Source organism: Euprymna scolopes, chromosome 41 (assembly GCF_053919585.1).
Source record: "Euprymna scolopes isolate OS-2025 chromosome 41, ASM5391958v1, whole genome shotgun sequence".
Lineage (NCBI taxonomy): Eukaryota > Metazoa > Mollusca > Cephalopoda > Sepiida > Sepiolidae > Euprymna > Euprymna scolopes.
This window is the reverse complement of record NC_136522.1, coordinates 60371864-60384741: the sequence shown is the minus strand read 5'-3', so window position 1 is coordinate 60384741 and position 12878 is coordinate 60371864. Positions and strand designations below refer to the sequence as shown.

Sequence of the window (12878 nt, the reverse complement as noted above, 5' to 3'; positions counted from 1 at the left end):
CGCGGCAAAAGGAGAGGATTAAAAAAAAAACTGGGGTGCTTGTGCAGTATAAGTTGATATCTAAAAGATAAAAAAGAAATACTCCATTTTTAAGTGAAAATACTCTTGCATACTTACGAGCTGTGTTGAAATGAGTAAAAATAAATAAAAAAATCATGAAAAGATTCCAATAATTTTCCTGATTCCGATTCTTTATAAATCTCTAAATATTTAACTATAAAGTTATTATAATTGTGTATATGTTTCCGCAGATGTAAAAAAAAAAAACACTTGTGGGGGAGGGGTGATTGCACGTGCACACACACATATCAAGCACATTTGATTAAATACAATTTTCTTTCTTACTCAAATGTGCCTTGATAATGACTTGCTACACACACACATATATATATATATATATATATATATATATATATATATATATATATATGCAGCAAGTCATTATCATATATATATATTATTTTTAAAATATAATTATCCACTGACATGTGTTTTATCATCAGAGTGGCTGAATCTAGCGAGATTCGAAATTGGGACCCTACGGTAATGAGCCTAAACCTTTTATCCCGCTCGACTGTCTGGATGTATCGCAATTTATTTAGATGTTATTTGTTTTTGTTTTTGTGATACATTTTGAATGAATTCAATTATTTACGAAAGTGCATTTTTACCTAAATGCGAGTTGGAATCGTCCCATCACTATTAGTGATGGGACGATTCCAATATTTTTTCCCGATTCTGATACAATTATAGATTCTGATTTTGATTCTTTATAAATCTCTAAACGTTTAACTATAGAGTTATTTATTTTTTCCCCCGATTACCTTAAAAACGCATGTAAAATGTGCTGATATTTTGGCAGACATAAAAATACATTTGTGTGTGTGTGGGGGAGGGTGATCCAAAAATTTTAGTTTTACTACAGGTTTAAAATCAATACATATTTATATTATCACTAGCGAGGGGTACCCGGCGTTGCCCGGGTGTTTTTAGGTGTGTGTGAAAAAAAAAACAGGTGCCCGTGAAAAAAAAAAGCCTTGACGACACACAGTTGGAAAATAGTAAAGTGTGAAAAAAAAAAACAGGTGCGCGTTTTTGATTGACGTGACAGCGATAGCTATTCAGCAGTTAGCATTTTGTGCAGGACAGTTTTTAATGAGGTCAATAAATCGGTTTGTTTGTTTTTAAAAACCCGCTCCCTCGACCAAATGTTACTTAACTCTCTAGAGACCACACTGGCTCTGGGCCTGTGATTAGAGTCGAGTTTTGCTTTTTTTTATACCGAAAACTGAATGTAACGCGTGCCGATGCGGGAAATGTGGAATAATTAAGGTTTGAAAGTCAATAAAATTAAATAGACAGGCGAGCTCCGTGGTTAAGTGTGAGATATTACAATTTATAGATGATATAAAAAGTTTTAAGAAGTTGTGAAGCGAGCGAGCGTTTCTCTGAAAGAAGCCTTTTGTGGACATCGAGGAAAAGCGTACATACATACATACATTTTTGCTTTTATATATATAGATTAGTACCAACATTGGAAGGTTTTATTTTAAACAAAATCAAATAAAAAGACAAAAGAATCGTTTTGGCATTGGAAAATAAGCAGTTTTTTCTGGTTCTGATACCCGATACCGGTTAATCATCCCGGTCTTTGGGCCAAGATCAAAGTGTAGTACCTTGTCTTCAGATGCTGCACTTCAATTTCTTGTTCTCTTTCAGTGGAGGAGGAATCCTTCACGACTGGGACAATTTTGTTTTTGTTCCTTTTCTCCACGTTAAAAAAACGACCCTGGTGTCTAACTCTGTCCCGTGGGGAGGCATTGTAAATAGGAACACTAGTAGAAGACCTGCTGGAACTATTTTTTTTTTTTTTTTATATATATACAAAAAAACAATAAAAAAAAAACGTACTTATTCTCACTCCACCGACACTAATGGTGGCAGAAGGAAAAAAAAATAAAAAACTGGGCTGCTTGTGCCTCATAAGTGGATCTCTAAAAAATTTAGCACTAAAACTCTCATTTGAAATTGTTACATTTTTATTTTATTTTTTGAGAGTCACCACTTATCAAGGCATGAAGGCCACTCGAGGATAAGGGTTAATGGATGTAAGGTGGTGGTGTAGTAATCACTTACAATGTAAATTGGGTAGAATTTGATTATTTAGGAGGATAGCTTAACCGGAACTTGTTTGCTCAGATTTGAAGGCAACCATGTTGTATTCAACTAGGAAGCATGCCAGCAGAATAGTGTTCCAAAAAAACAAGCATATTGACATTATTAATTATACTTATAATTATTACTTCTTTTTTTTTTTTTTTTTTTTTTTTTTTCAATTTTCTCATCAATTAGTGCAAGCTGGGGATGGGGCATCCTACCGGATGTTAGATATTCACCTGCTATCTCCTATATTCTAACCGAAAGATCTTTTTAAGATTCTGACCATTCCTTTAACTTAAAACAATTGTGCTTTAAGTTTAAGTGCAATTGTTTGAATCTCTCTTTCACTTGGCTTACCGGGTATATTTGCCAGGTAGTTATTGAAATTCTTTTTCATGAGTCCAGTTGCTCCTATAATCACTGGCGTGATATATATATATATATATATATATATATATATATATATGTATATATAATTTAAAGGAGATTAGAATAATAGTCTAAAGAGCTAAGTGTATTTTAATGTAATAGTGAAATTACTAGTTTAATTAAAATACAGGAAATGCTCGTTGTAATTAAGATATATAATAAGCTCGATAGTTAAATGTCCTAGAGCTAATTCAATATTAAGTAATGTGATTTATAATTTAAAAGTTTAAAAAATTTTTAAATTTAACAATCAAAATTTAATTAAATTAAAAATCAGTTTCATAAGAAGGAACAACAACAAAGTCAATTATCTGTACGATCGTTTCGGAAATCCGTGCTTTTTATTTGTGGTATACATGAAGTCACGTAGAATAATTATACATAGTTTTTTTGGTGTCTTTTCAATTCAATAGAAATCCTCCTAAATTTGCTGATGAGGAGACCGTGCTTACCAAAAAAACTATGTATAATTATTCTACGTGACTTCATGTATACCACAAATAAAAAGCACGGATTTCCGAAACGATCGTACAGATAATTGACTTTGTTGTTGTTCCTTCTTATGAAACTGATTTTTAATTTAATTAAATTTTGATTGTTAAATTTAAAAATTTTTTAAACTTTTAAATTATAAATCACATTACTTAATATATGTATATATATATATATATATATATATATATATATATATATATATATATATAATGACCCCTGTTTCCTATTTAACAATTTAAATTAGGGTGTCTTATTTTGTTTCTTTTCTTTCTGTTAAATAGTTGAATTTTCTTTTGTAATAGTGAATTTTCTAGCGGTAAGTTGACTTAATGCTATGTTGAGTGTTGTTTGATCAGGATATCTGTTTTGTCCAGGATTCCCAAAATCTGTATGATGTATGTATCCTTGGCGAAATAAAAATATCATATTTAAAAAAAATTATGTAAATTGATAAAATAGCTTTCTTTTTAAATAAGAAAATTGAATTTTATGATTATCCGAGGAGTGAATTTCTTGCTCGCTATTTTGAAAAAAATCTCAAGAAACAAAAGGAGATAATTCAATAATAATTCATAGTTAGTAGATTTATGTTGTAATGCCTACAAATTCCCATTAATCAGGTTCTGGATAAGTATCTGAAAAAAAAAAATTTAAAAAAATTGCTGCTTGTTCATAATTCTACCTATATTAAAAATCAAATATGAAGAAAAATTCGTATGATGTACATACCCGTGACAAAACAAAAATATCATATTCCAAAAATCACATAAATTGATTAAGTAGTTTTATTTTTATGAAGAACATACTTTTTAAGCGATTGATGGGAATAATATCAATTTTGCAAGTCTGAATTATTAACTTATCTTCCTTTTGTTTTTTTTCGAGGATTATTTTCAAAATGGCAGACGAGGCAGCTATTCTCCTGTTACTCATAAAATTTGATTTTCTTGTTTAAAACTAAAACTACTTGATCAATTTTTGATTTTTAGAATATTTTTATTTTGTCATGAATGCTTACATGATAAAGATTTTTCTTTGTTTTTTTATTTAAAATCTCTGACCAGGTCTTCATTTATCCCTTCACATGCTTCCTCGCAGTGACCTAGTCCACAATACATTGTAGTTTTCATTGCACTGTAGAGAACCTACTAATGATTTTATAAAATTATTTTTTATATATGATGGCTTGAATTAAAGTTTAAAATGCAAAAGTCAAGTATCATGCTTCAGTTGTGCTCTAAACAAAAACATTCATTTTGAATGTGTCCCTGTCATATCAAAGAACCTACTGTTGATTTTATATGCCGAGCCTTTCTGCTTGTGTGATAAAAAAAAAAAACCCTTCTCAAATGCACTTGTGATGTCAGGCTGCAGAAGGCATTAACTTTAGTCAAAATCGCCTGTTCCTTCTTTCATCAGATTATTTCGATTATAGATACTTATCAAAGGCATTCCGATACAAAACCTGTCTAAGGACACTGCCAGGTACATAATGTACCTTTGTGTGGAATTTCATAAAAATCAGCCCAGCCGTTTTAGAGTCCATAGAAAACTCTCTCTCTCTCTCTCTCAGGCACACACAAATTTCCTTTTATATAATATATATATATATATATATATAATCATATTTGGTTGGCAGATGTTAGACAGCTTTTGGAAATTGACTTGCAAACTAACCTATCTCTGGCCAAGCTATTATTTATCCCTCTTTCTCTCAAATACATCTTTATCATTCCCTTCCATGATTTGCTGATGAACTTAGTATTTTATTACTAGCCTAGCCGCTCGGTGTTGCCCAGGTGTTTGGAGGTGTGTGTTGAGCACAAATTTAAAAAAAAAAGTGGTAGTAGGCAGGCAGGCAGGCAGGTTCGAACCTGTACTGCGAAGGAGGAAAAAAACGTGAAAAAAAACAAGTGAGTTCTTTGCTGTTGCGCCCACCACCAAACTGGAAGTGACGTAGGTTTAAATTAAGGCTAGTCAATTGAAAAGAGGCGATGACTTTGGAAAATATCGGCAAAAAAAGCGACCACTTCGGTGTAGAAAAGTGCCTAGTTGAGGGTGAAGAAATTAATGTTTTTAGCCAATTTTTCGATATTTGTCATCTGAAGAGTCGAGCTTCAAAACAATACTGATCTTGTGAAAATCCGTTGTCTCTGTCAAAAGTTTTAGGCAGATATACAAACATACATACATACATACATTTAAACAGACAGGTGAGATTTATATTATAGATGCACTGTAGTTATATTTAACATACTTTGAACTTCATAAATAAAAGGATTGGTATAAAAAAAGGGTGAAATATAATCGAATAAGCATATTTTTCCTATATATATCTGTAGAGTCTGTGAGAGAAAATCACAACAAAGTACTCGATTATAATGAAACTTCAAAATATGAGGGTAATATTTATTTATATGTGTGTTATAGAAGATCAGAAAACCATTAGTACCGTCGGTTTCAATCCATCACAAGAGGGATCAATCTTTAATTCTTTTATGTTGGACTCTCTTCAGTTTTAGTGTCCCAGTGTGATAGATATAAACAAAGGCTGATGAGAGTTCAAAGACTGGTCCCTTTTGTGTTGGGTTTGAAACCAATGGTACCATTGGTTTTTTTGATTTGTAACACACCCACACACACACACATATTTCAGTTGTATAGATTGGTTTCCTAGATGTAAATCCAATGAAACTCGCATGATTATTAAAGAGTGCTCAATGCAGGACAGAGCTGCTATATAGTCTGTTTATTATACAAACATTATTGGTTGCATATGTGCGTACATGTTTCAGTGGAGTCCCAATTCAGGGACAATACTTCATCAGACCAAAAAAGAATTGATATTAAAACAGGTGTCAAGATTACATTGGTTTTTGTAAGATATTTGGGTGTTATTTACATTCGGGGGGGGGGGGGGGCTATACTTTGTGAATGTGATCAGTAGGGTTTTTTGAGGTGTGGTGAGGGGAAAGGGAAATGCTGTTTCTTATGCTCAAAGTATTTTTAAACTATCATTAGTAGGGAGGTGTTTAGTGATTCTTTTAGCTTGGCAGTTATTTATTGCCCTTGATTTAAAATTTCCCATATCCTTAGGTTGTTTTTATGTTTGTATATGCTTTATTAGTGGTGACTTTAATTTCCTTTTGACAAGTGTTATTTTATTTTATTTTATCACTTCATTTGGCACTTCCCCCCCCCTCCCTTGAAAACTAGGAACAATTGAATGCACATATGTAACAAATAATGTTTGTGTGATAAACATACATATATATATATATAGGGTTAGGGTTATATAGGGTATATTTATGCAGCATATTCTCATTGAGACAAGTGTTATTAAAAGCGTGGAATTTTTTTGTTTCACTATTTTCTTTTTTTATCTTCTCCAATCTCCAAATATTTTTTTTTTATTCGGAGAAGATAAAAAGAAAATAGTGAAACAGAAACATTCCATGCTTTTTAATAACGCTTGCCTCAATATATATATATATATATATATATATATATATATATATATGAACAAATGATGAATAAAATATGTTAAAAGACATCTTGAAAAAGAGTTAAAAACATATTTAATTTTAAAAAAGGAAGCACAAGATAAGTGGATAGTCCTTAATCCGCGGAGTTTCGAAGAAATACTCCTTCTCATCAGAGGGCAGGAATTAGCAAAATGCAGGATCGGATTTTGCATATAAAAGTATTTAATGAAACTACAAGTAAGTCAAAGATCTTACTTGGTTAAAAAAAGGGTGAGGTAAGGGGAACAGGAGGCAAAAGAAAAATAATAAAAAGATTTCACATGAATGGATAGTCCGGTGAAGGGTAAAAATCCAAAAATGGTAAAATCCAAAACGGTCGAATTTAAAATTTCAATCCAATGGGTAAATACCAAATGGTCCAAAATCATCCAAAAGGCAGAGTTCTTTGGTAAAAGGCGCAAATGGAATGAATTCCAAATCATTAGAAGAAAAGCACTAGAGATAATATTTAAAACACGTCTGTCAAGGCTGGATGAATCAAAAAAAAATAAAAAATAAAAAAAATAATAAATATGTTTTTAACTCTTTTTCAAGATGTCTTTTAACATATTTTATTAATCATTTGTTCATATTATAAGCTCTATTTCCTTTTCGGTTTTATTGAGCTTTTTACATCTGGCTGAGTTTATTTTACTTGTAAATATTAACTCTTTAATATTTATAATATATTTTAAGTTTACCATTTTGATTATCTTAGTAAACTTATTGTAACTTTTATTTTTATATATATATATATATATATATATATATATATATATATATATATATAAATGGTAATTAAGAAAAACCTGAAGAAAGTGCTCAATATTATTGCAGAACAAATGTTTCATTTTATTACCGTTTTATCTGCTTAGTTACACATGTTTTGGTTACCGAATCGTATCAACGATCTAGTAACTTCATCAGACATTACAGAAATCTGTTATGTCTGATGAAGTTACTGGATCGTTTAATACGATTTGGTAACCGAAACGTGTGTAACTAAGCAGATAAAAGGTAATGAAAAAAAATTATACATACATATATATAGAATAAGTAAGATACATGAATTTGGAGAACTTGGCGCCAATGAAATGAGCCAGGAAGATGAATCAATCATTTGACATCATTGTCGTACCGCTATAATCCTGACACTTACACTTGATACGAGATTAACATGTCACAACAAAAATCCTATCAGCTCTATTGCAATTAATTTATGTATTATCTCGCTACTCAACTCCCCACAATCTATTAGACATAATCCTAAATAGTAGCCCTTTTATAGATGACACACCTGCTGAGAGTTAAAAGTGAAGCTGGTTTGTGCAGACCCACCCTCACTCTTTCGTCAACCAGTCTGACCCAGCGGCAGGACATGGTTGACACAGCTGGAGGTTAGGTGGGATGCAACAGCTGCTGGAAGGGGTCGAGTATGCCAGCCAACCACTTATAGGATTCCACTTTGAGGTCCACAGCTGAGGTGTCCTCCTCCTTGGTGGTTTGCTTTGGTGCGTGGAAGTTATTATAAACAGTTTGGTCCTGGCCATTAGCCCAGTCTAGTGGACTCTCCACACAATGGTGTTGCACCAAGTGGCACTACACCTTGTTTGGGGATGAAAAAAAAAAAGAAGAAAATGGGGGGGGGGGAGCTATTAACCTACTCTTTTTCCCATCTGTTATGAATATATATATATATAGTACTTTGTATTCAATTATCTAGAATAAATTGTTTCCAATTTATATTTTACTAGCGAGGGGGGGGGGTTATCCGGCGTTGCCCGGGTGTTTGGAGGTGTGTGTGAACCTTAAAATTTGAAAGACCCCCCCCCCCGTTCTATCAAAGAATCTACTGTTGATTTTATATGCCAGACCTTTCTGCTTGTGCTGTAATAAAACTTCTCAAATGCATAAGATGTTAAGCTGTATAAGGTGTTAACTTTAGTTAAAATCGCCTGTTCTTTCTTTTATCGGATTTTTTCGATTATCGATTTTTATTGAAGGCATTCCAATATAAAACCTATCTAAGAACACTGCCAGATGCATAAAGTACATTTATGTGAAATTTCGTAAAAATTAACCCGGCCATTTTGGAATCCATACAGAACGAACTCACAAACTCCCCTCGCCAAATTTTCACAAGAAACACCTGCCTAGCAGAAAACACTATCACTAGTTTCCCCCACTCTTTATCTGTGCCTAAACCTAAGCATAGATCCCATGAGCAAAGCTTCTTTCTTAGAACTGCACGCCTATGGAATTGTCTTCCGTTTTTCTGCTTTCCAGCTGACTACAATATGGTTGTCTTCAAGTCTAACGTAAACAAGTTTTTGATGAGCCGTTCCATATAAGTTAACAAATTTACCGAATCTCCATTACTAACGATTACTATATTGTCCAATTTCTACTGCACGCTCTTTAACCCTTATCCTCGAGTGGCCTCTTGGCCTTTATAAGTGGTGATGCCTATGTACAAAAAAAAACCCTACACACACACACACACACACACACACACAATAATATAATAATAGAGATTTTGTTGTTAATTGACCTTAAAAGTGTTGATATACTGTAAAACAGTAAAATGAATAAACCGATTTTTCTTTTTTCTTCAATATTTTTAGTATCTTTTTCACGTTTCAAACCTTAAGAACATATACCGTTTAGGTAAAATTTTACTTTAAGGCCCGTCTCACGTCCGCATAAAACAAAATATTTTTTTTTGTAGATTTCGGTGTGCTAAAAACGAATCTGAAAACTGTTTCCGTCGCAAAGAAAATAATTTTCATGATATGAAGAAATTACTTTTTCACAAAGTGGCTGATCACTTTTCCATGTAAATTTAACTTGAAATGACCACCCACTTTCTGGCGACCTCATTTTAAGTTAATTTACATGGAAAAGTGATCACCCACTTTTTTGAAAAAGTAATTTGTTCATATCATAGAAACTATTTTTTTGTGACGGAAACGGTTTGCAGATTTGTTTTTAGCACACCGAAATCTACAAAAAAATATATTTTGTTCTATACGAACATGAGACGGGCCTTAAAGTAAAATAATACGACCGTTTATATTAAACTAGTTGATACACAGCTCTTGAACAGTTCTGGTAGAATATCTGGGTCTATCAATTTCTCGTTTTTACCTCGCTTTCACGGTTTTATAGTTGTTCTGAAGAAAATCATTTGTGAAATTTTATGGAAAAAAAATATGTATACTGCTTAGTGTTTACCTGAGAGTAAGTAACTATGATGAATGTAACTTTAATTATAACAGAGCCGCTGGCAAGTGTTGTAGTAATAGAAGCCGCATGAGCCAGTGTGCATAGTGACGTCACAGCAAAGGAAGAGAAGAAAAAGAAAAAAAGGGACACGTGGACGGCAAGCGATGTGAAGACACATAGGCAGCAGCGCTGGCGTGTGACTGATGGGTGGCAGTGTGAGAGACTTTTTTTTTTAAGTGCGTGTTCGACAGTTTTTATACGATTTAATTGGAATTCATTTAATGAGATGCGTATTATTTATAATTTCTTTTATTTATTGCGGACTATTATCCTCATCTGTTTAGTTGTTGCTTCATGATGTTTCAGCCAACTATTCCTCTGGCTTTCGTCAGGTGGTAACCGTGACGAGATAGGAACCCCGAATCTCTTAACTGCATCCTCAGCAATTACTGCCTTCCATAGTTGTTGTCGTCTCACCACGTTTTGACCAAGTAACCCTCTGGCCGACATTGGGTAGGATGGAAACCGCTATCTTCAGACAATGCTCACCTGAAACCATAGAGATTCAATGTCTCTGCCTGCTGCGCGGTTACCACCTGACGAAGGCCAGAGTAATAGTTGGTAGAAATGTCATAAAGCAACAACAGATGAGGATAATAGTCCGCAATAAATAAAGAAAATTATGACAGTTTTTGTTCATCATATTTCGGTGTGAGAAAAATTGTAAAATCACAAAACAAAAGAAACAGGTATTTTTTTTTTTTTTTTTTTTTTGTACATAGGCATCACCACTTATCAAAGCCAAGAGGCCACTCGATGATAAGGGGTAAAAGAGTGTACAGTAGAAATTGGACAATATAGTAATTGTTAGTAATGGAAATTCGGTAAATTTATTAATTTATATGGAATGGCTCATCAAAAACTTGTTTACGTTAGACTTGAAGACAACCATATTGTAGTCAGCTGGAAAGCAGGAAAACGAAAGACAATCCCATAGGCGTGCAGTTCTAATTTTTGGAAAGTAACGCTAATAAATGCCTTTTGTTAAAAGTAAAAAAAAAAAAAAAAAAAAAAAAAACAGTCAAGTTTCTTCCTTTTTTTGTTTATTGTCTTGTGACTGTCTCGGATATAAAGTGTAGGTCTGAGAGTTAAAATGTAACAACACTGTTGAAGAAGATTAACAACTATGTTACATAATGTATTTGTTGTGTGGCGAAAGTAATGCAAAGCGTGACTTACACAAATGGTGGTTCCTCTGTCTATCCTGTCGGTTGACAGAATCGAGGAAAGAAAATCTATCGTGTATAGACGGTTTATTAATATACATTACGTCTGGTTCAAATTCTGCACATTCTTTTTTTCTTTTTCATGTTAAAGCTTATATATATATATATATACTTCATTTACTCACATAAAATTAATATACAAAAGTATAAATTTATGCGTAAACTTTAAGTATTTACTTCAAAAGTGCTCAATACGTAGTTAGAGCTAGTTAGTAAGTTATAAAATATATATGGCCATATATATTTTATAACTTACTATATATATATATATATATATATATATATATATATGATGAGAAAGAAGTGAACCATAATTCGATTAAAGAAAAAAAAAATCACGGAGAGTAATACAACCCAAGAAGAAAAGTGAACAATATTTGGATGTTATAAAATAAGTTGATTTAAAAAAAAAAAAAAAAAATCACGAGAAAAGTTTCTTTCTTTCTTTCATTTCAAACCAAAAAAAACTTTTCTGTTCCTTCTTTCAGACGTATATCCTTGAAAAGTCTGTCTGAGAAAAACCGCTTCGGGTTTTATTACACTTTGTGATTTTTTTTTAATCGACTTATTTATTTTCTAACATCCGAATAGTGTTCACTTCTTTCTGATCATTTAAAAATTCTGCTATTCTAATAAAAATATATACACATGTGTGTGTGTGTATTTTATTTTACCTAAATTAAATTATTTTGTAATACACATATTTAGAAATTTGATTCTGCTGAAATTTATTTAATTGACAGCTGCAATTTAGCGATTCTTGTTTTCGATTCAAACATATTTTGAAGTAAAAAAACAAAACAAAAACTGTTCACTCTCAAACAAGGCATATTGTTACTGATCTGTAAGCAGGTTACTGACATTAAGGTTAATATTTGTAGGGGGGAGGGTATCTCAAATGGAGAATTGTGCAGCAAGATGTTAGTTCACATTATATTTAAATTTTTGCAAGTTGGATAAGGGAGGGAATTCCAGTCTAAGGAAAAAAGCTCTGAGTATGTTTTTTCAGCATCTACGGACCTCTACAGTGGAGAGGTGGAATTTTGTTGCTAGTTAGGTCGAGGGTATGTATGTACGTATGTAGTAAGTTTGTTAGAGTACATTCTGTGGATTTACTTGTAAAACAAGCATAAGAAAGCTAAACTGCAGTGATGGAAGAGAAGCTGGAGCTTGGGAGACAGCGCGAAGACTTTTTTTTTTTGTACTCTGTCCAAGATAAGATTAGTGATTGATACACCAGTCTAGATGTGGCAACAATATTCCATAATCATTCAGACTATCAACATGTCCATCAATAGTGCCTGGCTTAACATATAGATGGTGTCACTAAAAAAAAACAAAAATCCATATGATTTGTATAAAGTACTAACCTTCAAATGGCAGGTGTCAAAATTTATGCTCCATTGGATTCTTAGTTTACAAATTAGAATCATTTAAGTGAAGCTATTGCTGGAAATTTTCAAAATCGGGGAAAAATATGTAAATTTTGTGTGTTGGGAGAAAAATTCTATTCAAGCAAAGCAGTGTCTTCATGAATGTTATTCGGACTCTGATTTGTTGGAAATAATGATGGAGGAGCAGTATGGTAACTCCAAACACGGTTGTACAGATACAAATGCTTGGATCATCCAAGTTCAGCAGTTGTCCTGGAAAATATCAAAAAGTCCACATACTTATTTTGTCTGGTGGTATATTGAAAAGTTGTGCGAGATAGCTGAGGAATTGAAGATATCAGAAGGTGGTGTATTCACCATTTTGC

The 12878-nt window shown here is 32.6% G+C and overlaps 1 protein-coding gene across 4 annotated transcripts in view; it reads left to right on the top strand.

The window, feature by feature from the left end:
- Nucleotides 1-12878, top strand: part of LOC145266528 (uncharacterized) — a 91629-nt gene that overhangs the window by 51075 nt on the left and 27676 nt on the right. The gene's annotated exons all lie outside the window — the stretch shown is intronic.